Source organism: Phyllobates terribilis, unplaced genomic scaffold (assembly GCF_046119375.1).
Source record: "Phyllobates terribilis strain yellow unplaced genomic scaffold, ASM4611937v1 Scaffold_2__4_contigs__length_985480577, whole genome shotgun sequence".
NCBI lineage: Eukaryota > Metazoa > Chordata > Amphibia > Anura > Dendrobatidae > Phyllobates > Phyllobates terribilis.
This window is the reverse complement of record NW_027362762.1, coordinates 36,149,262-36,157,339: the sequence shown is the minus strand read 5'-3', so window position 1 is coordinate 36,157,339 and position 8,078 is coordinate 36,149,262. Positions and strand designations below refer to the sequence as shown.

Below are 8,078 nucleotides of genomic sequence, written 5' to 3'. Positions count from 1 at the left end.
TATGCACCCCCTGTACTGGACCAGACCTCCCCCTGTACTGTGCACCCCCCTGTACTGGACCAGACCTCCCCCTGTACTATGCACCCCCCTGTACTGGACCAGACCTCCCCCTGTACTGTGCACCCCCCTGTACTGGACCAGACCTTCTCCTGTACTGTGCACCCCCCTGTACTGGACCAGACCTCCTCCTGTACTGTGCACCCCCCTGTACTGGACCAGACCTCCCCCTGTACTGTGCACCCCCCCTGTACTGGACCAGACCTCCCCCTGTACTGTGCACCCCCCTGTACTGGACCAGACCTACTCCTGTACTGTGCACCCCCCTGTAGTGGACCAGACCCCCCACTGTACTGTGCACCCCCTGTACTATGCACCCCCTGTACTGGACCAGACCTCCCCCTGTACTGGACCAGACCTCCCCCTGTACTGTGCACCCCCTGTACTGGACCAGATCTCCCCCTGTACTGGACCAGACCTCCCCCTGTACTGTGCACCCCCCTGTACTGGACCAGACCTCCCCCTGTACTAGACCAGACCTTCTCCTGTACTGTCCACCCCCCTGTACTGGACCAGACCTCCCTCTGTACTGTGCACCCCCCCTGTACTGGACCAGACCTCCCCCTGTACTGTGCACCCCCCTGTACTATGCACCCCCTGTACTGGACCAGACCTCCCCCTGTACTGTGCACCCCCCTGTACTATGCACCCCCTGTACTGGACCAGACCTCCCCCTGTACTGTGCACCCCCCTGTACTGGACCAGACCTCCCCCTGTACTGTGCACCCCCCTGTACTGGACCAGACCTTCTCCTGTACTGTGCACCCCCCTGTACTGGACCAGACCTCCCCCTGTACTGTGCACCCCCCTGTACTGGACCAGACCTCCCCCTGTACTGTGCACCCCCCTGTACTGGACCAGACCTCCCCCTGTACTGTGCACCACCCTGTAGTGGACCAGACCCCCCACTGTACTGTGCACCCCCTGTACTGTGCACCCCCTGTACTGGACCAGATCTCCCCCTGTACTGGACCAGACCTCCCCCTGTACTGTGCACCCCCCTGTACTGGACCAGACCTCCCCCTGTACTGTGCACCCCCCTGTACTGGACCAGACCTCCCCCTGTACTGTGCACCCCCCTGTAGTGGACCAGACCCCCCACTGTACTGTGCACCCCCTGTACTGTGCACCCCCTGTACTGGACCAGATCTCCCCCTGTACTGGACCAGACCTCCCCCTGTACTGTGCACCCCCTGTACTGGACCAGACCTCCCCCTGTTCTGTGCACCCCCCTGTACTGTGCACCCCCCTAATCACTGGAATTCTAACACAAAGTAGAAGTCATTGTACTTTACATTGTCTCAGCTTTATTAGCTCCCTGGTTCATCCTTTTAACAGTCACTGCAGAGATTTAAAGGGGCAGCACATTGTAGATAAAGGAAAAGTTTCATCATTCACAAAAATCTGTAGACTGTGCGGTGTCACATGCACTGAGGTAATGGAAACATAGGGCACTGAAGGGAGCAGAGGAGTCTGGAGGAGGACAGAGGAGTCTGGATACGACCACGGCTGTATTCTGTGTGTAGAGGTCGTACTCGCTCATTACTGCTACACTAACAGACAATATTTAGGATGGTCTGAACTATTTTGGATAATGAGCTGCAGAAAGTAATCACAAAACAATTACTACTCGGGAAAAAGAGATTTACAGAAGAGAAATGTCATAAAAAAATGTATCAACAAACAAAACAAAAGATAAGAAGAAACAGATGAAAAACACATAAAAAGCAGAATGGAGGCAGCTGCACGGCCCGGAGGGTGAGGAGGTGCAGGGCAGAGACGGCTCTGGAGGGTGAGGAGGTGCAGGGCAGAGACGACTCCGGAGGGTGAGGAGGTGCAGGGCAGAGACGACTCCGGAGGGTGAGGAGGTGCAGGGCAGAGACGACTCCGGAGGGTGAGGAGGTGCAGGGCAGAGACGGCTCTGGAGGGTGAGGAGGTGCAGGGCAGAGACGACTCCGGAGGGTGAGGAGGTGCAGGGCAGAGACGACTCCGGAGGGTGAGGAGGTGCAGGGCAGAGACGGCCCGGAGGGTGAGGAGGTGCAGGGCAGAGACGGCCCGGAGGGTGAGGAGGTGCAGGGCAGAGACGGCCCGGAGGGTGAGGAGGTGCAGGGCAGAGACGGCTCTGGAGGGTGAGGAGGTGCAGGGCAGAGACGACTCCGGAGGGTGAGGAGGTGCAGGGCAGAGACGACTCCGGAGGGTGAGGAGGTGCAGGGCAGAGACGACTCCGGAGGGTGAGGAGGTGCAGGGCAGAGACGACTCCGGAGGGTGAGGAGGTGCAGGGCAGAGACGGCTCTGGAGGGTGAGGAGGTGCAGGGCAGAGACGACTCCGGAGGGTGAGGAGGTGCAGGGCAGAGACGACTCCGGAGGGTGAGGAGGTGCAGGGCAGAGACGACTCCGGAGGGTGAGGAGGTGCAGGGCAGAGACGGCTCTGGAGGGTGAGGAGGTGCAGGGCAGAGACGGCTCTGGAGGGTGAGAGGTGCAGGGCAGAGACGACTCCGGAGGGTGAGGAGGTGCAGGGCAGAGACGACTCCGGAGGGTGAGGAGGTGCAGGGCAGAGACGGCTCCGGAGGGTGAGGAGGTGCAGGGCAGAGACGACTCCGGAGGGTGAGGAGGTGCAGGGCAGAGACGGCTCTGGAGGGTGAGGAGGTGCAGGGCAGAGACGGCTCTGGAGGGTGAGGAGGTGCAGGGCAGAGACGGCTTCGGAGGGTGAGGAGGTGCAGGGCAGAGACGACTCCGGAGGGTGAGGAGGTGCAGGGCAGAGACGACTCCAGAGGGTGAGGAGGTGCAGGGCAGAGACGGCTTCGGAGGGTGAGGAGGTGCAGGGCAGAGACGACTCCGGAGGGTGAGGAGGTGCAGGGCAGAGACGACTCCGGAGGGTGAGGAGGTGCAGGGCAGAGACGGCTCTGGAGGGTGAGGAGGTGCAGGGCAGAGACGACTCCGGAGGGTGAGGAGGTGCAGGGCAGAGACGACTCCGGAGGGTGAGGAGGTGCAGGGCAGAGACGGCTCCGGAGGGTGAGGAGGTGCAGGGCAGAGACGGCTCCGGAGGGTGAGGAGGTGCAGGGCAGAGACGACTCCGGAGGGTGAGGAGGTGCAGGGCAGAGACGGCTCTGGAGGGTGAGGAGGTGCAGGGCAGAGACGGCTCTGGAGGGTGAGGAGGTGCAGGGCAGAGACGGCTTCGGAGGGTGAGGAGGTGCAGGGCAGAGACGACTCCGGAGGGTGAGGAGGTGCAGGGCAGAGACGACTCCGGAGGGTGAGGAGGTGCAGGGCAGAGACGGCTTCGGAGGGTGAGGAGGTGCAGGGCAGAGACGACTCCGGAGGGTGAGGAGGTGCAGGGCAGAGACGACTCCGGAGGGTGAGGAGGTGCAGGGCAGAGACGGCTTCGGAGGGTGAGGAGGTGCAGGGCAGAGACGACTCCGGAGGGTGAGGAGGTGCAGGGCAGACGACTCCGGAGGGTGAGGAGGTGCAAGGCAGAGACGGCTCTGGAGGGTGAGGAGGTGCAGGGCAGAGACGGCTCTGGAGGGTGAGGAGGTGCAGGGCAGAGACGGCTTCGGAGGGTGAGGAGGTGCAGGGCAGAGACGACTCCGGAGGGTGAGGAGGTGCAGGGCAGAGACGACTCCGGAGGGTGAGGAGGTGCAGGGCAGAGACGGCTCTGGAGGGTGAGGAGGTGCAGGGCAGAGACGACTCCGGAGGGTGAGGAGGTGCAGGGCAGAGACGACTCCGGAGGGTGAGGAGGTGCAGGGCAGAGACGGCTCTGGAGGGTGAGGAGGTGCAGGGCAGAGACGGCTCTGGAGGGTGAGGAGGTGCAGGGCAGAGACGGCTTCGGAGGGTGAGGAGGTGCAGGGCAGAGACGACTCCGGAGGGTGAGGAGGTGCAGGGCAGAGACGACTCCGGAGGGTGAGGAGGTGCAGGGCAGAGACGGCTTCGGAGGGTGAGGAGGTGCAGGGCAGAGACGACTCCGGAGGGTGAGGAGGTGCAGGGCAGAGACGACTCCGGAGGGTGAGGAGGTGCAGGGCAGAGACGGCTTCGGAGGGTGAGGAGGTGCAGGGCAGAGACGACTCCGGAGGGTGAGGAGGTGCAGGGCAGACGACACCGGAGGGTGAGGAGGTGCAGGGCAGAGACGGCTCTGGAGGGTGAGGAGGTGCAGGGCAGAGACGGCTCTGGAGGGTGAGGAGGTGCAGGGCAGAGACGGCTTCGGAGGGTGAGGAGGTGCGGGGCAGAGACGGCTCCGGAGGGTGAGGAGGTGCAGGGCAGAGACGGCTTCGGAGGGTGAGGAGGTGCAGGGCAGAGACAGCTTCGGAGGGTGAGGAGGTGCAGGGCAGAGACGACTCCGGAGGGTGAGGAGGTGCAGGGCAGAGACGACTCCGGAGGGTGAGGAGGTGCAGGGCAGAGACGACTCCGGAGGGTGAGGAGGTGCACGGCAGAGACGACTCCGGAGGGTGAGGAGGTGCAGGGCAGAGACAACTCCGGAGGGTGAGGAGGTGCAGGGCAGAGACGACTCCGGAGGGTGAGGAGGTGCAGGGCAGAGACGGCTCCAGAGGGTGAGGAGGTGCAGGGCAGAGACAGCTTCGGAGGGTGTGAAGGTGCAGGGCAGAGACGGCCCGGAGGGTGAGGAGGTGCAGGGCAGAGACGGCTCCGAAGGGTGTGGAGGTTCAGGGCAGAGACGGCTTCGGAGGGTGACGAGGTGCAGGGCAGAGATGGCTCCAGAGGGTGATTAGGTGCAGGGCAGAGACGGCTCCAGAGGGTGAGGAGGTGCAGGGCAGAGACGGCTTCAGAGGGTGAGGAGGTGCAGGGCAGAGACGGCTCCGGAGGGTGAGGAGGTGCAGGGCAGAGACGGCTTCGGAGGGTGAGGAGGTGCAGGGCAGAGACGGCTCCAGAGGGTGAGGAGGTGCAGGGCAGAGACGGCTTCGGAGGTGAAGGGCAGAGACGACTCCAGAGGGTGAGGAGGTGCAGGGCAGAGACGGCTCTGGAGGGTAAGGAGGTGCAGGGCAGAGACGGCTTCGGAGGGTGAGGAGGTGCAGGGCAGAGACGGCTCTGGAGGGTGAGGAGGTGCAGGGCAGAGACGGCTTCGGAGGGTGAGGAGGTGCAGGGCAGAGACGGCTTCGGAGGGTAAGGAGGTGCAGGGCAGAGACGACTCCGGAGGGTGAGGAGGTGCACGGCAGAGACGACTCCGGAGGGTGAGGAGGTGCAGGGCAGAGACAACTCCGGAGGGTGAGGAGGTGCAGGGCAGAGACGACTCCAGAGGGTGAGGAGGTGCAGGGCAGAGACGACTCCAGAGGGTGAGGAGGTGCAGGGCAGAGACGGCTCTGGAGGGTGAGGAGGTGCAGGGCAGAGACGGCTTCGGAGGGTGAGGAGGTGCAGGGCAGAGACGGCTTCGGAGGGTGAGGAGGTGCAGGGCAGAGACGACTCCGGAGGGTGAGGAGGTGCATGGCAGATACGACTCCGGAGGGTGAGGAGGTGCAGGGCAGAGACAACTCCGGAGGGTGAGGAGGTGCAGGGCAGAGACGACTCCGGAGGGTGAGGAGGTGCAGGGCAGAGACGACTCCGGAGGGTGAGGAGGTGCAGGGCAGAGACGACTCCGGAGGGTGAGGAGGTGCAGGGCAGAGACGACTCCGGAGGGTGAGGAGGTGCTGGGCAGAGATGGCTTCAGAGCGTGTGGTGGTGCTGGGCAGAGATAACTCCGGAGGGTGAGGAGGTGCAGGACAGAGACGGCTCCGGAGTGTGAGGAGGTGCTGGACAGAGATGGCTCCGGAGGGTGAGGAGGTTCAGGGCAGAGACTACTCCGGAGGATGAGGAGGTGCTGTGCAGAGACGACTCTGAAGGGTGAGGTGGTGCAGGGCAGAGACGGCTCCAGACGGTGAATAGGAGCAGGGCAGAGTCGGAATTGGAAGGTGAGGAAGTGCAGGGCAGAGACGGCTTCGGAGGGTGAGGGGGTGTAGGGCAGAGGCGGCTTCGGAGGGTGAGGAGGTGCAGGGCAGAGACGACTCCGGAGGGTGAGGAGGTGCTGGGCAGAGACGGCTCCGGAGGGTGAGGAGTTGCTGGGCAGACGGCTCCGGAGGGTGAGGTGGTGCTGGGCAGAGACGGCATCAGACACATGGATGGGGATGATATAGTTCATGGGAAGATCCTTTTAAGGCGTCCATGACAGAGAGGAGTGGACAGAATCTGCTAATTACAGGGTGGGGGGATCAGGCACCATCTAAGGAGCAGTATGAGAGTGTGTATCGGGGGTCAGGAGAGTGGTGGATGGCGCCATCTTGTGGTCACTCAGTGCATTCCTATACTGAGTTACTTTTGGCACCCGGAGACTTGGCGGATGCCCCGACACTCGTGATTAGGGCTTAGAGGAATTGTTCAGCAGCTCGTCCATCGTGAACCTCCGGAAGACGATCTTTTCACACGCCGCGTCCTTTCCACATTCAAACAAGCAGGCGAAGGAGTGAGTGTCCTGGCACACCGCCAGGTCCGAGTACCCGCTGGGACCTTCGTTGATGACCCACGGTGGGGTCCAGGTGGACGGCACAAGGGGTGATTTATTCAAGTAGACTCCTAAGTCCACGCGGCCCCGGCTGCTGGTGGGATGGGAGTAGAGGAGCCAGGACGTGACGCTATGCTGAAGGGGCGACTCTTCCCCGCCGTCCGCCTCGTCCTGAGTTGCCTCCGGAGGCCTGTAGCTCACCACACTGCCCTGGCAGCCATGAGGCGGCTCACACAGGCTTTTATTGTAGTGGGCATCTGTGAACTCCATGGACTGGGGGCTGCTGGTCGCCTCCACCCCGTAGCGTTGACCGGTCCTGGCGCTGCAGTACAGGAGGTCGTTGCCGCTGCTGCAGGTCACCTCGGCCACCTCGCACTCCCCTGTCTTCTGCCGCCACAGCCCGCTGCCCTTGTGCCAGCTCTCTCCGCGGTCGTCGCTGTAGAAGATGAATGAGTGGGGCTTGGTCTTCCAGGGGACGGGCAGGCCGCAGACGCGGGAGTGGATGTAGTACAGGTACGCGGGCACGATCAGCCTGCCCGACGGAGAGCAGACGCCGTGACCGGGGCCAACCGCCAAGGTGGCGCAGCTCTTCAGGTCCTCACCCAGGACCTCCTCCGTCACGTCTTTCGGTAGGCTCCACGATTGGCCGTGGTCGCGGCTGGTGACGTAGCAGAGCCGGGCGGCATTTTGGCCGGTTATGATTTGCCGGAACTCGGAGATTTCGCTTTTTACACAGACGAAGAAGAGGAAGACGGTGTCGGTGGCGGGATGGTACAGCGGGCAGGGGTTCATGGTCCGGTAACTTGGCGTGGCTCACCGGCATCGCGTCTTCCTACTAAGGAGGCAAAACAGATGGAGACGTTGGAAAGTCACAAGATCAGACGCAGGGAGAGGTGACATGAGGAGCCGGTACCTGCACCTCCCCGCGCTGCACCCGACCGCGCCGCACCACCAGGTACAGGGCGTCCTGATCATCGGGGGACGAGCGCTTCTCCGCCAAGGCCAAGAAGATGGAGGGAAGAAGAGCAGAGCCGGGATACGATACGTCACACCGCCAGGATCCTGCTGGAACAGGGTCACCGAGTCCAGAGAGAGCGCCCCCGACATGTCTGTACCCGAACCTGCAGGACAGCGGATACACGAGACTGACAGCCGAGAGCAACCTGTATCTAATCCTGTGTGATACTGAAATGTGTATCTAATCCTATCCTGTGATACTGAGCAGTGTATCTAATCCTATCCTGTGATACTGAGCCGTGTATCTAATCCTATCCTCTGTGATACTGAGCAGTGTATCTAATCCTATCCTGTGTGATACAAAGTCGTGTATCTAATCCTATCCTGTGATACTGAGCCGTGTATCTAATCCTATCCTGTGTGATACTGAGCCGTGTATCTAATCCTATCCTGTGTGATACTGAGCCATGTATCTAATCCTATCCTGTGACACGGAGCCGTGTATCTAATCCTATCCTGTGACACGGAGCCGAGTATCTAATCCTATTCTGAGACACGGAGCCGTGTATCTAATCCTATCATGTGTGAT

At 62.2% G+C, this 8,078-nt stretch overlaps 1 pseudogene; it reads right to left on the bottom strand.

The window, feature by feature from the left end:
- Positions 1-5,399: 5,399 nt before the first annotated feature.
- On the bottom strand, positions 5,400-7,639 carry LOC141249224 (sialidase-3-like; annotated as a pseudogene).
- Between the last annotated feature and the right edge of the window lie 439 nt (positions 7,640-8,078).